The following is an 18241-nucleotide window of genomic DNA, read 5'->3' as shown; positions in this document are numbered from 1 at the left end:
GGAGAGAAGGAGGGGAATACCCTCGGAGCCGATCACCGCCAGAGAAAGGCCGGAGAGTTAGAGGCCCAGGGGCCTGCGACGGGTAGGGTTGGAAGGAAGAGGGGCCCAACAAAAGAAGAAGCAGCCGAACCTCGGGCGAGCGACGTGCGTGAAGAACGGCCGCGGCGGAGGGTGCTCCCCGGCACGGAGTGAGGCTGTGGGCGCCGGCGGGAGAGCGCGAGTCCGGGGTCTGCCAGTGGCTGCTGGTGAATAAAAAGGAGAGAGGAGGCGCCTCTTACTGCTCTGCCGGAAAACTGCAGCCTGCGTTCCTGATTGGACTCACCGAGCCCTAAACAAACAGCGCTCGCCGAAGGGTGCCAGGCTGTGGGTCGGAACTGCTCTCAGCAAGCTGCTGGGTGCGGAGGTGAAGGAAGGGAGGAGGGATCGAGGGGGAGGAGAAAAAAGCGGGTGGGGAGGGACGGGAGGGGGAGGGGAGTGCGCAGCCCTAGCAGACAATAAGCGCGAGGCAGCCTGCGGGCGTGGGCTGGGCAGATAGCCCTGACCCAGAGTGGGGGCGAGTCCACCCAGGGGGCGCCCAGCTCGGGGACACCAAGGGGGAGACGGAGGTAAGAGCACGCCTGACCTGGCGGGCGACCCGTATTCTTCCCGCAGTGAAAGTCCCCAGTTACACACACAGTCGCACCCGGGACCGAAGCGGGAGGGAAACTTGGCACCGGAGGAGCTGGATCTTTGTAGCCCCGCACTGACCTCAGCCGCTAACGGACCGGCGCGCCACCCCCTAGGTCAGCTCGCCCCAAAAGTCAGTGAGGAAAGTTCCAAATTAAAGCCCTCCTCCCCGCGCACAGTTGCCTGTCACCGACCTTAAACTTTCTCAACGACCCTATTTCGGGATGCTTAGGTTGTGGGGCCGTTTGGGACCCAGGGTGTCATCTGGGAAAGGTGCCCTTGAGCACACTCCTACCTCGCCCCGGCTCTTAAAACATATACTAAATTCCTGGGAGGTTTTGTAGAGTTCAGGACGACATTCCCCAGCTAACCTTTGGGTCGTAGTGTACGGAAAGGTTAAATCTATGAGGTGCTGGGGACCGTGGCGGGATGAAAACACTGTCCTGTCCTGGAACACCCCTCCGGTTGTCGCGTGTGCTCTGAGTTTTCTCTGGACTTCAGGTAACTCAAAGATAACGCCTTGGGAAGGAGCAGGGTACCGACTAGGGACCCATAGAGAAACGCTGTTTCTCCACCCCCAAGTCTCTCTTACACACCCCTTAGTCGCTCCCTCCAAATGGTTATCACAACTGTGTACAAACTGATACGGCCCTTAGCGGGCCAAGGACTGGAAACGAACATCGGCGGGGTTATCTGCGCAGATCTGTCAGCAACGCGTAGTGCACTGCCCGTCCCAGGCAGCAGCAGTGATATATGTCTTGTTCCTGCGGGCTCACAGAAAGGATTCCTTCCGACAAGCTGGACACTGGAAGGCTGAGGAAAGATAATTGAACAGGAGGAACTCTCTTACGGGAATGGATTTCTACACACACACCCCAGGTAAATCAAAGTAAATGCTTTCTATAGAACTTCCGGAAAGCATCTGTTTTTGTTGTTTTAGTTTCGTTTGATATTTATTTGTGTTATTTTTCCAGTTGGAGAAAGGACTGGGGTCCAAGCCGAGCTGAACATGGGTGCGCTGTAAAATACGATCTTGGGAGGGTGTGAGACCTTGTTGCAAAGGAGTTCTTTCTTTGAATTGTACCTGTACGCTGGGGGAGAAGGGACAGAACTTGCTGGGAGGGGGAGGGGGACTCCGAATCCAGGAAGTTACCGAGAATTCTCCGTTTTCATTCTTCACTGTAAATTGCGGCCAAACACTTCGGAATTTTAAACCCGCTACCAAGAAGGTCTATAAACCGTTCTTGTCTAATGGCGTCACTTTTACCACGTTCCTTTTGCCTCCCCCGGTCACTGTGTCTTCAGCGCTGCTGCCTTTCTGAAAGGCTGAAGATAGAAAGCTCTGGAACGGAGAGGCTAGTGGCTGGAGGGGGATTCGGAGGCTTTAAATTTTAACCAGTGTTCGATCGAAAGTTACAACCACAAGAGACTGGCACGGGCCGGCCCAATTCCCACCGCAGGTTCCAACGGCTTGCTTTGGGTTGTTCGGTAAGTTCTGACCAAATTTTTAAGCGGACTGGGTTCTGCAAAGTTCATTTGTAAGCATTTCATTAAAGCTCTGGACATCATTTTTCCTTTGAGTCCAGTTTTTCCGAAATAATGTCTCAAGTTTGATCTTAAAAGCAATTTCGACAGTTCATATTTGCTGAAAAATAATAAATAATTCGGCTAACTAAATTTGGCGTCCTGGCTGTGAATGGCCTTCAGGGCTGAGGGAGATCGAGCTCCAGCGCGAGCCTGGTTCTTGTCCCGGGTTTTATTTTATTTTTTATTGGAACGTTCGGGGTTATCCTGCGTAAATTTCCTGGGACAATAGCAGTTCCCACCCCCAGTGACTTGCTTTCCGGAACTCAGCTAGGCAGCCGAGCCTAGGGCTCACTTTGGCCCTGGCGCCGCTGGGACAGAGGTGAGGAGCCGACCCATATTGACAGATTCGACAACGTTCGGGCTCTAGGGGCTCGGGAACGGACCCACAATTTTATCCTACACATCCCCAATCATTTTAGTAGTGTCCCCAAATAAAGGAGGAAGATAGATCATTGTTTTTCCTCTCAGGGCCACAAAATTAACCTTAAAACAAACAAACAAACAAAAAAACCAAAAACTGGCATTCCGAATGAGAAATAGGTTAGAGAAATAATTCCTCATGTCAGTTAATGTAAAAATAAAACTGTTTAGCCCGTCTGATTGACTAAGACAAAAACCTGAGCTGCCTGGAGACTCTAGTTGGCTTTTTTCGGACTCACCAACTCTGGTGACGACACCCCTGCGGCAAAGTCACATTTCAAAGCCGTCCCCACTGGCCTCCGGCTAGACGCTGCAGGGGAATGGAAGGCCAGCAGAATCCCAGGGAAGAGAAGCACCCCAAACTAGGGAACCCCAAGAGCTGGAGGTGGCCCCGATCATGTCCAGGATAGCTTCTGGAAGTTTCTTTTTAGTGTTTTTCTGTTTTGTTTTCTCTTTTCAATTTATTTTCTCCGGCCCTTCCTGTCTTCCCTCCCCGGCTTTGCTAATCTTGAACGAAATCACACCGAACTATTTGGGCCCCAGGAGCAGGCCCTCCGGACCGAACCCTATCCCTACCCCTGAAGGAGGGCTGGCTCTGTCCGCCGCCTGTCCCCCTAGGCTCACTTATTTGGGCCGGGCCACCATTCGCCTTTCAAATCCAGCAGGAACACAATTGGGCAGGGGGCGGGAGCTCTACAGCTGGAGGGGTGTTTGGGGACTCGGGGTGCACGGCTTCTGGGGGCACCGCAGACCCGGGCCTGGACTCGTGTCGCTGTACACTTTTAGCCTTGCAAACTCAAGCTCATTACCTCGTCATTTCACAAAGCTTCTGAAGGGGAAGGGGAGAACACACACCCAATTTCTGTCTTAAATATGGTTTGAACATCAGATTAAAAAATATTAGTCTCTGGCTGTAACTCACTGGCAAGTTATTTATTGTGCAAGGATGTGGGTTCAATTCCCACGCACTCCGAAAGGAGAAGAATATACACATGAATAAAGCCTTGTCCACTAACCCACATTTATTACTGTCGGGGACTTTCACCCAACGACGCAGGTCATCTTGGCTCTCCCCAGTTGTCCCAGTCCGGTAGAGGGGCACGGGCTGTGTGTCCCCGCTTGGAAGACCAGGGTACTCTTTCCTTCCCTTCCTCTCTTCCTTCCTCGTGCTTCCTCTTTTGCCTTTCTTTTAACTCTGCTTCTTCCCTTCCCTTCCTCCCGTTTATTCTTAATTTCCTAAAAACAAACAACTGCTCCAGACGTGATCAGGTGGCGGTGGCAGAGCGAAGTCCGGGAGTCGGTCCCCTTCCCACTTGGCCTCAGGCCAACGCAGGTCTCAGGCGCGGGAACCAAGCCACACCCTCGAGGGACCCTGCCCCGCGCGCTCCCAGACCCGGGTAACCCGGCCAGCCGCCGTCAACTCAACGCCGAGGTGGGCTCGCGGCTGCCCAAAAGGTCACCGCGGTGGCATCCCTCTCGTGCACTGTTTACGTGACTTAATGTACTTCTTACGCGGCGGTAAGTCGCGGTGGCGATAAGGGGGGGAGCCAGGGAGGGTCGCCGTAAAAGCCCCACGCCGGGCGCCTGCGGCCCACCCTCAGCCATTAACCTTTTTACTTTCTTCTTCCCTCTCTCTCTTAAAGCTTGTTATCTGGGCCACCCAATGACCGACGAAAGATCTTCCCTCCCCACGTCTCCCATCGCCGCTTTAAACCAAATAAATTTAGCTATTAAGGGCCAAGATGTCTGACAAAAGATCGAAAGGTGTCTCTCTGGGATCGCTTAAAGAAGCGAAGCTGGCCGCTCTCGAATCCCGATAAAGAAATTCCACGCCGGCGCCGGGCTCCCTCCCCAGCCTGCTTGCTCCATTGGGACCTCTGGCTACAATTGAGGCGATGTCTCGGTGTCTAGGGTCCCGGGCCTGGAGATGCTAGGCCTTGGGAGGGGGTCACTGAGGTCCCTGGAGCAGTGGGACTTAAAACATTCCAGAGAAGCTTGCGGAAGAACCAAAGCTAAGGAAACCAAAGTAGCTTTAAATTTGCCCCTCCCCCACCCTTTTTCCTTTGAGATAAATTCTCTCCTGATATATGGCAGGCTGGCCTCGAACTCATGATCCTCAAGCCTCAGGTGTAGTCTTTTCCTGTCGTTTTTATTATTTTCTAATACTAAGTAGTAAATGCAAAGCCTAATCATGCCTGCCTACCTTCCCCAGGGTTCATTTTAGGAGCAGAGAGGCACTCCTTATTTCCCGGGGTCCTGAGCAGAGCTGACCCTGGGATTGAACCCAGGAAGGGTGTAGACTCTCCAAGGTTGGTTTGGTCAAATGCAGTATTTAGAGTCACGATTAATTACAGCCTACAAAGGCTACTTGCAGCCCAGGGCTGTGGGCCAGCCAAAGTCACCACCTCCCTCTCAGGGGGTGAATGAAACAGTAGTGCCTACTTCTCAGACTCACGGTTCTGAAAGCACTGAGAGAGGGGAGCTGGGGTGGTCAGATAATGTTTTGATATTTTCTGGTGCTTTGAAATAGAAGGGCTGAAAGGAGGCTCAGCTGAGTCCTTTGGAGTCCCAGTGGACCGGGCTTGTCTGTTCCCCAGTCTAGGCAGTCTGTGTGTCACGCTGGAGAATGAGCACCCCTTTTTCCTATTCCTTCCAAATAGTTTCCTTCCCAAACACCCTCTTTAGGTAACCTTACCCTCTAACCAGCCTATGAAGAGGGAGAAACGGAAGCCTCAGAAAGAAAAGGGAAGCTTGGCTCCTAAGAAAGAGATGCACATTCCCAGCGCCTCGGGATAAGCTAGACCTGAGGGTTCCTGAGAGTGAGTGCGGGCTCCAAGAATTCTGGGATCCTCCCTGCTGTGTAGCATTTGCCCTTTTATTTTCTTTTTTTAAGGCCAGGAAGCGACAGAAAGAGAAGTAGAAAAAAATGAGTTTTGAGAGTTTTGCTAAATTATAAATGCCATCCCTGAGTCAACCAGGGGGAGTGACCACAAAAAGTTACTGCTCAGAAATGTGACCTCTCCATTCAGCTATGTAGCAAATATGTGGAGAATTAGGACCAAAGGGTTTGTCAGCCGGTGCACAGCCCTCCAGGTTCCTGCCACTCACCAACAGAACATGTCCTGAGTACCAACTGCAGGAAGAAGAAGTAGAGAGCAGCTAGCTCCAAGCGCACCAGTGTCTACAGTCTAGAAGGCTGGCACCTCCCTGGAGCTGGTTAGGCAAAGTCCCACAAGCACCCATGTGTCTTTCTCTGAAAGGTGCTTAGATACAGTAATTCTCCAGTCTGCAAGTTCCTCTAGCTCATAGACTTAGGAAATTTCTAAGAGACACTGGGCCAGCCCAGGATTTGGGGCTACCATGCCAGATCTAAATACTTGCCACCATCTATTTTCTGTGTGAGGAGGGCAAGTCACCCAACTTCTCCATTCCAGTTCCCTCTTCTGTAAAAAAAATCTTAAAAACCAAGAGAGTGAGTGTGCTGACTATGTCTGTGTCCACTGTGCCCAGAGGCTGAGACAGGAGGGCTATGGTTCTCAGGGCAGCCAAGGCTGCACTGTAAGACCCTATCTCCAAAATAACACACAAGCAGCCAAACAGAAGACGGTGGGGGTGGAGGCTCGAAGGGCAAAGGCATTTGCTAACCAGATAAACCAATGACCTGAGACACACTACAGAAAGACACTCAACTCCCACAATTCCCCTTAGCCTCCACTAATGTACATGAGGGCACATGCACACACAAATGTAATAAAAAATTTAAGAAAGAAAGGATAGAGGGAAAGAAAAAGTAAGGTGGGAGGAAGAGGGGGGAGACGGGGGGGGGGGGGCTCCCTTTGGGGATCATTGCAAAGACTGAAAACTTCGGCAGTGATGCTGGTGCGTGGTAAGTTGTATGAACTATTACTAACACCTTCACATATACGGCACCAAATTTCAACTTCCTATGTGACCTAACTGCCCCATACTGAATGAATTCCCAGAAAAACACTATTTGACTTTGGGAGCTGCTTTGCAACCTCTGTGTACCAGCATCAGGCCTTTTATTTATTGCATTATGGTAGGGAAGAGGGTGAGGGGTGAGACAAACATGGGTCCTTTGCAGGCTTTTGGTGCCTTTGAAGAGGAGACATTCCTCCCCCCACCCCCCAAATGTCAGCAGCAGAGACTCCAACATCTTCTGCAGGACCAAGATAGCAATCTGGAGGTTTCTCAAAAAAGAATCCCAGTCCTCCACCACAGCCCTCCCCACCAGCTCCTCTCTGGAGATAGAAGGAAATTAGACCCAGTCATTAGAAAAGCAAAGGAGATTGGGGGAGATATGGGGGCCAGAGGAACTTCAAGCTTTATATCTTCCAGTTTAGTATTGCAGGAGATTTATCCCACTTTAATTTTTCATTATTGTTTTGTGAGTTTCTTTATCCTCTCCTACCTCCTCCAGCCCCCCCCCCCCTTTTTCTTTATTTAATGTTGGAGATGGAACCCAGGGCCTCATGCATGCTAGGCATGAGCTAAGGCTGAGTTACACCAGTCTCAAGAGCACATTATCCATCATAGGCCACTCTAGACATCTTCAGCCTTGTTTTCTTTCTGGTCCTTCTCCTCTTCCTCCTTCCACTGTGTGTTCTAAAACAATTTCCAACCCTCGACAAAGCATACTGTTCTCTAGTTAAGACATAGAGAAAGAGATGTGTCCTTCTCAAGGCAGATCCAGAGGGAGTGTGAAAGCCTCTCCTGGCCAGCCCTGCCCGCCTTCCTCTGGTCCTCCACAGTCCTGGTCTTCTCTGTTTGATTTACTGAGTGCTGTCGTTTCTCTGCTCTTTACTTTCACAATCACACGTTCAAACCTGATAAAGTTCAAGACCCTGAGTGCTTGCAGCTTCCCAGGATTGACAGGCCTCCTGCCCTCCACCCCAGCCAGCCAGCCGAGGCTGATTGAATCCGCATGGGCAGAAGAGGCAGCTAGTCCAAGAGGGCCAGGGAATGCCAGTGTACCCCTGCCTCCTCTGCTACTCCAGCAAACCTCAGCCCCTCCTTACCCCAAGACCTGTGGGTAAGAAGTGGAGGACCTGAGTTTGCCATATGCAGAACTGGCTGAGATGAAGATGGGATGCAGAGTCCTAGACAGCTGGAGGCAGGGCTGGATTTCCTAAATCTACTAAACAGCAATGGAATCAAGGTCAAGACACTTAACCTCAAGGTGCCTCAGTTGCTCCATCCATAAAATGGTAAAAATATTGCTTTGCACAAACATTCATCACAGACTAATGACCAGGGTCCTACTTCCACATGCCTTCTTTTAGGCTCCATGGAGACAGCATGCATATATCTGGCCTGGCTCTTTAGCTCTTGTCAGGCCCACTACAGATTTAGACGTTAATCTAAATACTACACTAGTGGGCTAAACAAAGGAATGATTCATTTCTAAAGGCTGCTCGGTTAACTTAGACTCAGGTTCCCAAATTACGAAATGGCTTCTGATGGAAGGAAGATGCTTTCTAGATACTTTATTTTCTTCCCATAAATATAAATGGGCAAAACCAAAGAACACAGACTAAATGTGATCACCAAAGATGGAAACCCTTTGTTCTTAGTGTGGATACTGTGAGAGTTGTAGTTACTAAACATTTATTTATTTATTGCGTTTTCATTTCAAATTAATTTTTCATTTATCTTAAATTATCAGAATTTTCTAGGGTGGGAGCCCAGTGGTAGAGAGCACATGCTTAGCATGCTCAAGGCCCTTGGTTTGATACCTAGCACCACAAACCAACCAACCCACAATTGAACAAATAAAGAAATCTAACTGAGGTAAAGTAATGAAGGCAGCAGTGGTCATCATGAAAGGCAGAGACGCCATTCCTGAATGGACAGACAGTGCTGTGCCTTGTTGGCTGGGGCCCAAAGAGCTCCTAGTATCCGAAAACTTTTCAATCTTTCTAAAGAGTGCGTCTGCAAACATGTGTGAGAAAGCCCTTAAACAAAGAAGATAAGAAACCCAGGACCAAAGTCCCTAAGATTCAGCAACTTGTTACTCCAGCTGTCCTGAAACACAAATGCTCTGAAGAAACAATCTTAAAAGAAACAAGGAAGAGGCTGAAGAACATGACAAACTTTTGGCCAAGAGAATGAAAAAAGTTAAAAAAAAAAAATGCCAGAAGAGATGGCCAAGAGATGTCACTGTCCTTGGTGGGAGCTCCCACTACCAAGTCTGAGTCCAGGCAAAAATAAGTCTTTGAGTAAGAAATAATAAAACCTTGGGGGAAAAAAAAGAAAAAAGCCAGACTGTGGTGGTGCACACCTTTAATCCCAGCACTCAGGAGGCAGAGGCAGGCAGATCCCTGAGTTCAAGACCAGACTGGATTGGTTAACGCAGTTCTAGGACAGGCAGGACTACAGTGAGACCCTGTCAGCAAAACAAAGCAACAAAAATAAAAACCAGGGCCAGAAAGGTGGCTCTGCAGTTAAGAGCACTGACTGTTCTTACAGAGAGGACAGTTTCAGTTCCCAGCACCCATATGAAGGATGGCTCACAACCATCTGTAACTCTAGTCCTAGGGGATACAATACCCTCTTCTGGCCTCCATGGGCACTTTACATATGTAAAATAAGAATAAACAAACAAACAAACAAAAGGATAAACAAAAAGGAAAGAAAACCAAACCAAAACCAGAAGGCACTTTTTACCTCTCTAGTCAGGTGACACCATTAGTATATTACAAAGTGGCTTCTTTCTAACCATGGTGTTGGCCTCTGCAGAAGTTCTGAAGATAGCCTGCTATCAAATGACTTCTCCTGGCACATCCTGCATCAGATTACCACTCTGTTTACAGTACCACAAATTAAAGGCATGTAATTATCCAACAAAAACAGTATAAACGTTACATCATTTATGAAGACTACCCCACAGCAGCACCCAGCTAAAGCCTAGCCAAAACCACAAGGTAGATCATAAGTAAAGCTGTCAGTCTTTTCCTTCCTTCCTTCCTTCCTTCCTTCCTTCCTTCCTTCCTTCCTTCCTTCATTTATTTCTCTTCCTTCCTCTTTCTCTCTCTCTCTCTTCCTTCCTTCCTTCCTTCCTTTCTCTTTTTGTTTCTTTCTTTCCGTTTATTTTTCCAGACAGGGTTTCTCTGACTGTCCTTGAACTTACTCTCTCACTCTATAGACCAGACCAGCCTCAAACTCAAAAATCCTCTGTCTCTGCCGAGATTAAAGGTGTGCACCACCACTGGGCTCTGCCTTCAAATTTCAAAGGTATCTCTCTGTCAAGAACTGTATGTGTACCAAGCAGCTGTGGAAACAGCTGGTAAATAGAAAAGAGCCTATGTGGCCAGGCAGTGGTGGCGCATGCCTTTAATCCCAGCACTGGGGATGCAGAGGCAGAAGGATCTCAGTGAGTTCAAGGACAGCCTTTCCAGTTCCAGGAAAGGTGCAAAGCTACACAGAGAAACCCTGTCTTAAAAAAAAAGAAAGAAAGAAAGAAAAGAGCCTATGTGAACCAGCATCTGAAAGTGATAAAGCTCACAGCAACCAACATGAAGGCTGAAAGTCTAGAGTCATGAGTTCAAATCCCAGAGACAGCTTGCTGCCTTTCTCTGGCTGTAAGCCCTTATGCAAATCCCTTGCTATCCCTGATTCTCATTTCTTCATCTGTATAAAAGTGATAAGAGTGTCTTCTGTACCCAGTGGGCTGTTTGAACTGTTCGGCAAGAAAAATAATGAACTTATATTTCAGGCTGCTTCTCGGGGATGGAAGTGAGGGGGTTGGAAGTGAGGGAAAGGGATATCAAGGGCTCAGAGATTTCAGAGGGAAGTTGATCAAAGGCATAAAGAGGAAGACCTGAGACAAGGCCTTTGAGAAGATGAGAGGTAACCTACTGGGATCACCAAAGGCCATAGGACGACTGAATTTGTTCATGGAGTCTGAAGGAGTGTTTGAGGTCAACCTGGACTACATAACAAAACCAAAACTCCTTGCTCAATGGACAATCGCGAGGGCTCAACCAATAAAGGTGGTTGCTAAGGAGTTGAATGTGTTAGTCGCTGTTGTCTAGGGAAACAGAACTAATAGGATGAAGACAGAGATGCAGATGCATATATATGGTACGATGTATTAGATTGATTCACTTACAGGATGTGGTCCAAGTAACAGTGACGAGTCGTACTGGAGATACTGATAACCTGGTAAGAGTTCACAACGCTGGGTGTCTCCACAGTCCCAATCTGACACGCAGACATGGAGGATTCCTGGAGAACTGCTGGTCCTAAGTGTACGTTGGAAGCCCAAAAAGGGTAACTCTAATATCACAAAAGAATGCAGTAGGAACAGGAGACAGACGTGCCTGCCTAGCACAGAGCCCTGACTCTTTCTTCACTTACTTTCATCAGGGATGAGATTGTCCACTTCTGCTTTGTTGGCTTCAGGAATGGGTTTCTCTGTGTAGCCCTGGCTGTCCTGGACCTCTCTCTATACACTAGTCTGGCCTTGAACTCAGATCTAACAGCTGAGTGCTGAGATTAAAGGCATGTGCCCCCACGCCTGTCCGACACTGTCCACTTTTAGCAGTCTTCTTGAGTTCTACCCTGAAACCATCACAGCATAAGGAGAATGGACTTCCACAAGCTGTCTTCTGACCTCCACAAGAACATCGTGGTATGTGTCTGAGAATGTAGAGTTGCACACACACACACACACACACACACACACACACACACACACACACAAATAAATGTGTTTAAAAGAATTTTAAAATCCTTGATCTCTGAGCAGGTGTGGTAGCACACTCCAAGAGGTTTCAGACTTTGGTTGGATTTGTAAGGTAGAGGCAGGAGGATCAATTCAAGAGCATTCTTGGTCACATGCTGTATTTAAGGCCAACTTAAATTATATGAGGCTAATCAATCAACCAATCAATAAATCAATCAATAAAAGAAATGAGGTTACAAGACTTCATTGTATCAGCAAATTGTTTCACTATAAAATTTATTATACTATCCAGGCATGGTGGCACACAATTTTTTTTTTCCAAGACGGGGTTTCTATGTGTAACTTTGTACTTTTCCTGGATCTCACTCTGTAGTCCAGGCTGACCTCGAACTCACAGAGATCCACCTGGCTCTGCCTCCCAAGTGCTGTGATTAAAGGTATACGCCACCAACGCCCAGTGGCACACACCTTTAATCCCATCACTCTGGTGCAGAAGCAGGCAGATCTATATGGATATAGTCTAAGTAGTGAATTCCAGGGTAGCCAGAGAAACATAATGAGACTATGTCTCAAAAAAGAAAAAGCAGAGCTGGGCAGTGGTGGCATACACCTGTAATCCCAGCACTCGGGAGGCAGAGCCAGGCAGATCTCTGTGAGTTCGAGGCCAGCTTGGTCTACAGAGCTAGTCCAGGACAGGTTCCAAAGCTACAGAGAAACCCAGTCTCGAAAAAGCAAAAAACAAAAAACAAAACAAAAATTTTAAAAAAAGGAAAAAGAAAAAGCAGAAAAATATTATACTAAACATTAACTGTCAACTAAGAAGAAAATCTCAAATCTCTAAATATAATCTGTTGCCTAGGAAATTTACTTTAAGGATAAAACCTTGAACAGGGACAAATGTACCAGTGAGGGCCAAGCCACAGCTGAGTCTCCCAAAGCCAGTATAATGAGATTAGGACATTAAAGCCTAAAACAATGACATTAGGATGTAATACTAGAATTCAGGCTTAATGATGCTAAGGTTGTGCTTTCTTCTGCTCAAGGATTTCCCCAGAGTCCAGACCAGGAGTCGGACACATAGTAGGTACTCGTTTATGAATGTATGCCACATTAAGACATATGGAGTCCCCACCCTGTGAGTTTGCCACCCCCATCCCCCCACCCCCACCCCTGCCACACACACATACACACACAGACATTGTATCACCAGCCCCTAGAGATGCCATCATAGGTGCGTGCCTGGGAATCTAACTCTTAAACTGATGTGCTTGGTGGTGCTTGGTGAGGCCTTTAAGAGATAATTCAGGACAGATAGCTCACAAGAGCAGAGCTCCATGAAAGCATTATTGAAGAGGAGACCCAAATCAGCAAGCCAGCCCCCTACACAGATTATAATGCAGCAAGTGGGCCCTCCCCAGGTGCCAACATTACGCCCCTGAACTTTCCAGTTTTCACATAAACATGTATTCTTCATAAATTCTCTAGTTTCCAGCATCTAGTTTTAGCAATGGACTAAGAAGTATGGTAATACACATAAGTAAGCAAATAAATGTAATAAAATGTTTTTTAAATGATAAAAACAGACTAAGATATCACACCACCATCACCTGGGTTTTTTTGTTATTGTTGTTTTGTTTTGTTTTTTCTTTCAAGACAGGGTTCCTCTGTGTAGCTTTGTGCCTTTCTTGGAACTCACTCTGTAGTTCAGGCTGGCCTGGAACTCACAGAGATCCGCCTGGCTCTTTTGCCTCCCTAGTGCTGGGATTAAAGGCTTGTGCCACCACTGCCCAGCCCACCTTGCTTTTTTAACCTAGTGTGGCCTGGAATTTGATAAATAGCCAAGAATGGTTTTGAACATATCCTTCTGACTCAGTCTTCTGAGTAGTGGGATTATGTCTACATGAGCCTATTGCCAAATTCTAAAGCTTATGGGAGAGGAGAAGAGAGAGGGGCGTTGAGACAAGGTGTAGTAGCTACACTTGGTTGTCAATTAGGCACATTTGCAAAGAGGGACCCTCAATGCAAGATTTGTCTCCATCAGATTGGCCTGTGGGCTTTGTCTAGATTGGTGAGGGAGGGCCTAACCCACGGTGGGGCGTCCCTCCTGGCCAGGCGGTCCACAGCTTTATAAGAAAGCTGGGTGAGGAAGAGCTCTGGAGCAAGGCAGCCTTCCTTCTGTGATCTTGGCTTCAGTCCTTGCCTTGGCTTCCCTTGATAATGGACTATCACCTGGAAACAGTCACCTGGTGTTCTGTTGTGGTGGTTTTATTTGTTTGTTTGTTTGCTAGAGAGAATTTCTGGATGGTTCTTCTGTCTCTACCTCCCACCCCCTCACTGCAGTAAGTGCCACTCATGAACTTGGATCATCCAGCTGTGTAACTAGCGCATTACCTGTGGAGCCATCTCCCTGACCCCCATTGTTTCTTTTCGTTGTCTGTTTTGTTTTATTTGGTTGGTTGTTAAGACACAATCTCAAGTAACTCAGACTGGCCTGGAACTTACTTGTAAGCAAAGCTGGCCTTGAACTCCTGATCATCCTGCCCCTGCAGTCTAAGTGCTGAGATGTGTACCACCAGTCCAGTTAATTTGGTGCTAAAGATGGAATCCTGGGTTTTTACTTTTTGTTTATCTTATCTAATTAATTACTTTATTTCTTTTTTAAAATTTAATTAATTATGTATTTATTTTTGGTTTTTCGAGACAGAATTTCTCTGTGTAGCTTTAGCTGTCCTTGGTTCTCCTGGAGCTTATTCTGTAGACCAGGCTGGCCTTGAACTCACAGAGATCCACCTGCCTCTGCTTCCTGAGTGCTGGGGTCAAGGTGTGCACCATCACCACTCAGCTAAGAACCTTCGGTCTTCTGCATGCTGGGCAAGCACTCTGCCAACTGAGCCACATCCCCAGCCCATTTGCTTCTGGCTGTGTACCTCCTCACCAGGCCCCTGAGTGGCAGGCCCCTGCACTGGAGTCCTAGGAGACTCTTTAGCTGACATCCACACTCTGATTACCAATCTCGAGACTTCTCACCTTCCTTCCTCAGGTCCTATAATTCTCCCACTTCTGAAATCTCACCTGGGAAATTAGGACAGATAGCCATCATTGTCTGGGTCCCTGCAAAGACTTCCTTTCTACAGCACCAATTCAGCCATACTCCAGTGCAGACTTAATCCCAGTGTATAAGAGCTCTCCTTGTTTCTGTGATGACGTTCAAATAGTTTTCTGGTTGGTTTAGATTATAGTTGTTAATTCTCCAAATCAAACTAATGATTAATTGGCTGTAAATTTCAACATTTATGGCTTAAGTTGCTCCATTCCCTACTGATTTTCCTTCAAGGCCATAATGCTTAAAAAAATTAATATGATTTTGTTTTTTTCAGACAGGGTTTTTATCTGTGCTCACATTGGCCTCAAGCTTCATGTGTAGCTAAAGATAAACTTAAACTTCTGATCCGTCTGCCTCCACCTTCTGAGTACAGGGGCTTCACTAAACCTGGCTTCTGGGACATCAGGGATCAAGTCCAGGGCTCTGTGCATGCCAGGCAAGTGGGTTCGGTCCTCAGCTCAGGAAAAAAAAAGAAAAAAAAAAGAGTGGAGTCTCCACCCTTAGTCCCAGGTGTTGAACACAGGCTGTCCAGCTTGTCAGCAGGTGCTGACCCACTGAGCTGCCTTGCCAGCTCCAGCCAGCTAGGACTACATAGCAAGGCCTTGTTTGTTTCTTTAGTGTGTGTGTGTGTGTGTGTGTGTGTGTGTGTGTGTGTGTGTGTATGTGTGTGCATAAACCTATGCCGTGGTGCACTAGTGGAAATCAGAGGACAACTTATGAGAGTCGTTTCTTCCCTTCCAGCACATGAGTCCTGGAGATTAAACTCAGGGACTAAGGCTTCACATCAGGCACCTTTACATGTCCAACCTTCTCCCCAGCCCTGTATCAGTAAACATTCCCCTGCAGCAGACATTTTAGTTACATACTTTGTAGCCCAACTTAAAAATATATTTCCAAGGTTAGAGATTTAGCTCAGTGGTAGAGCACTTGCCTAGCAAGCACAAGGCCCTGGGTTTGATCCTCAGCTCCAGAAAAAAATTATATATATATATATATATATATATATATATATATATATATATATATATCCTAGATTTCCTTGAAATTAAAAGGGAGCAAAGAGACTAGGCTATAGACAGTGAATGTGTACAACCTTTTGGTTATTCCCTTAAAGAAAAAATAACCATGCCCCACCCCCCACCCTCCCACCTCCCCCACCCTGCCTTCCCCAAACACACCTATGATCATAGCACTGGGGAGGATTAGGAATTCAAGGCCAGCCTTGGCTACATAGGGAATTTGAGGCCAGTCTGGGATATTTGAGAATTTATCTCAAATATATACACATAACTACGCTGTTAAGTCAACAATAAGCAAGCTACAGTCATACAACTACAGAGGGTAGGTATATAGTCAAGAACTAGAGTAGTGGTTCTCAACCTGTAGGTCACAATACACTGCATATCAGATATCTACATAACGATTCACAACAGTAACAATTACAGTTATGAAGCAGCAACGAAAATAAATGTATGGTTGTGATCACCACAGCATAAGGAACCGGATCAAAGGGTCGCAGCATTAGGAAGGCTGAGAACTCTGAACTAGAGAATACAGATAAATATCACTAGAAAAGGGAAATAAAATAGATAATTATGGATTGGGGAATGAAATAGGAGGATCAAGTTGGGAGGGACCAGAAGGTTGAGGGGGGAATATGGGGAAGACAGCTTAGATTAAGGGGCATTGGAGGGCAGTATGGAAACTTAATACAGTAGAAACTTCCTAAAATATACATATATGAAGGCAAATTGCCTAAAGGAAATTGCCAAACAGTGGGGGAGACAGAGTCCTAACCTGCTATCTGTTGTCATCAAATGAAGTTTCCAGCAATGGGACTGGGTTACATCTAATTGAGTTGTTGGCCAAAGAGGTCCCATGGAAATCCCCAACAGCCCAGGCTGTTGCTTAGACAATAAGTTGCTCTCCCACCTGACAGCAAGGACCCACTACTGAAGACAACATCTACACAACAATTTGAACACAGAGAAGTTGAGCTGGTGTCTACACAGAGCCTTCACCCATAGGGTCTAACATCTTTGGCACAGGAAGATTCTCAGCACATTACCAAGAGAGAAATGTAAACACAAAGGCAGCTACAAACCTTTTGATTTTCAATGGTATCCTTTGATTTTCAATGGTGTCCTGCCTGCAAGATACACTGGGACAATGGTAACTTGTGGAAGTACTAACCAATATCTGATTTGACTTGAGGACCTCTCCACAAGATGAAATCTATACTTGACACTGCTTGGGTGACGAACCAGAGACTAGATAGCCCAGGAATTTAGAGTAAAACCAAATGTTACTAGAAAACAAACAAAATAATCCCCTCCACCCATCACCACCCCCTCCCCCCACTCCCCACCCAACCCCCCAACCCCTCAAAAAACATAGTGATAAAATGACTCCTAATGACATTCTGTTATACTCAGATCAGGACCATTGAATTGTTCAGTCATTATCAGAGAAGCTTCCTCCTGCAGCAGATGGGAACAGATACAGAGACCCACAGCCAGACATTACACAGACGGTGAGAGACCTTGGAACATTCAGCCCTAAATGGGATGTCTCCATCAAATCCCTTCTCAAAGTTCAAGGAATCCTCTCAGAGAAGAGGAGAAAAGAGTGTAGGCAGTGAGATCCAGAGTAGACGGAAGACACCAAGACAAGGCTTTCTGAATCAACATGAACAGAGAGTGGGCAGCTTGCACAGGTCTGCACTTACATTGTGGCTTCCAGTTTTGTGTTGTTGTTGTTGTTGTTGTTGTTGTTGTTGTTGTTTTGTGAGACAAGATTTCTCCATGTAGCCCTGGATGTCCTGGAACTTAATCTGTAAACCAGGCTGTCCTTAAACTCACAGAGATCTGCTTGCCTTTGCCTCCGGAGTGTCCAGTGCTGGGATTAAAGGTGTGTACCACAGTGCCTGGCTGAAAAAAAAGGAAGCCTAGAGCGGGTGACACACGCCTTTAATTCCAGCATTGGGGAGGCAAAGGCAGGTGGATCTCTGTGACTTCAAGGCCAGCCTGGTCTACAGAAGGAGTTCCAAGACAGCCAGGGCTGTTACACAGAGAAACCTTGTCTTCAAAAAATCAAAAAACCAAAAAAAAAAAAACCACCAACAACCCTATTTTCAATAAAAGAAAAGAAAGAAAGAAAGGGAGGAAGAAAGAAAGAAAGAAAGGGAGGAAGAAAGAAAGAAAGAGGCCCACTCAGGAGCCATGGTATACATACCCATAAATAAATAATAAATGCTAAAAATCCTCCAAGATGTGCACATATTTATATGCATAGCACTGCACATTTATGCATACAATTATTCCGTGCTGCTTACCCTGGACAAGCAACTTGACTGGATTTGAAATCACCGTGGAAACACACCTCTGCACACATCTGTAAGGCTGCTTCCAGAAAGGACATGAAGGGGAACTAGTACTCCACATGCGGGCTGCACCATCCTGTGGGCTCAGGTCCTAGACTGAACAAAAGGGAGGAACCAGAAAGTGAACCCAACTGCCTTTCCTGAGTTAGGAAGCGATGTGAGCCGCCTCAGGCCACCCTTGATCCCAGACCATGGACCAAAGTAACTAACTGGCCTCCCTGTGCTGCCTGCTGTGAGAATGGTAACTAACACGGAGAGTAGGTCCCCACTGCTGTCCCTTCTGTTAACTTCCTGCAAACCTAGTCACGTCAATACAGTTGCTAGAGGAGCTACATTGGGTTTGTCTTTATTACCTGTGTTTCTCTGTGTTTTTAAT

This window comes from Onychomys torridus, chromosome 13 (assembly GCF_903995425.1).
Source record: "Onychomys torridus chromosome 13, mOncTor1.1, whole genome shotgun sequence".
NCBI classification, from domain to species: domain Eukaryota; kingdom Metazoa; phylum Chordata; class Mammalia; order Rodentia; family Cricetidae; genus Onychomys; species Onychomys torridus.
Note: the sequence above shows the minus strand (reverse complement) of the source record.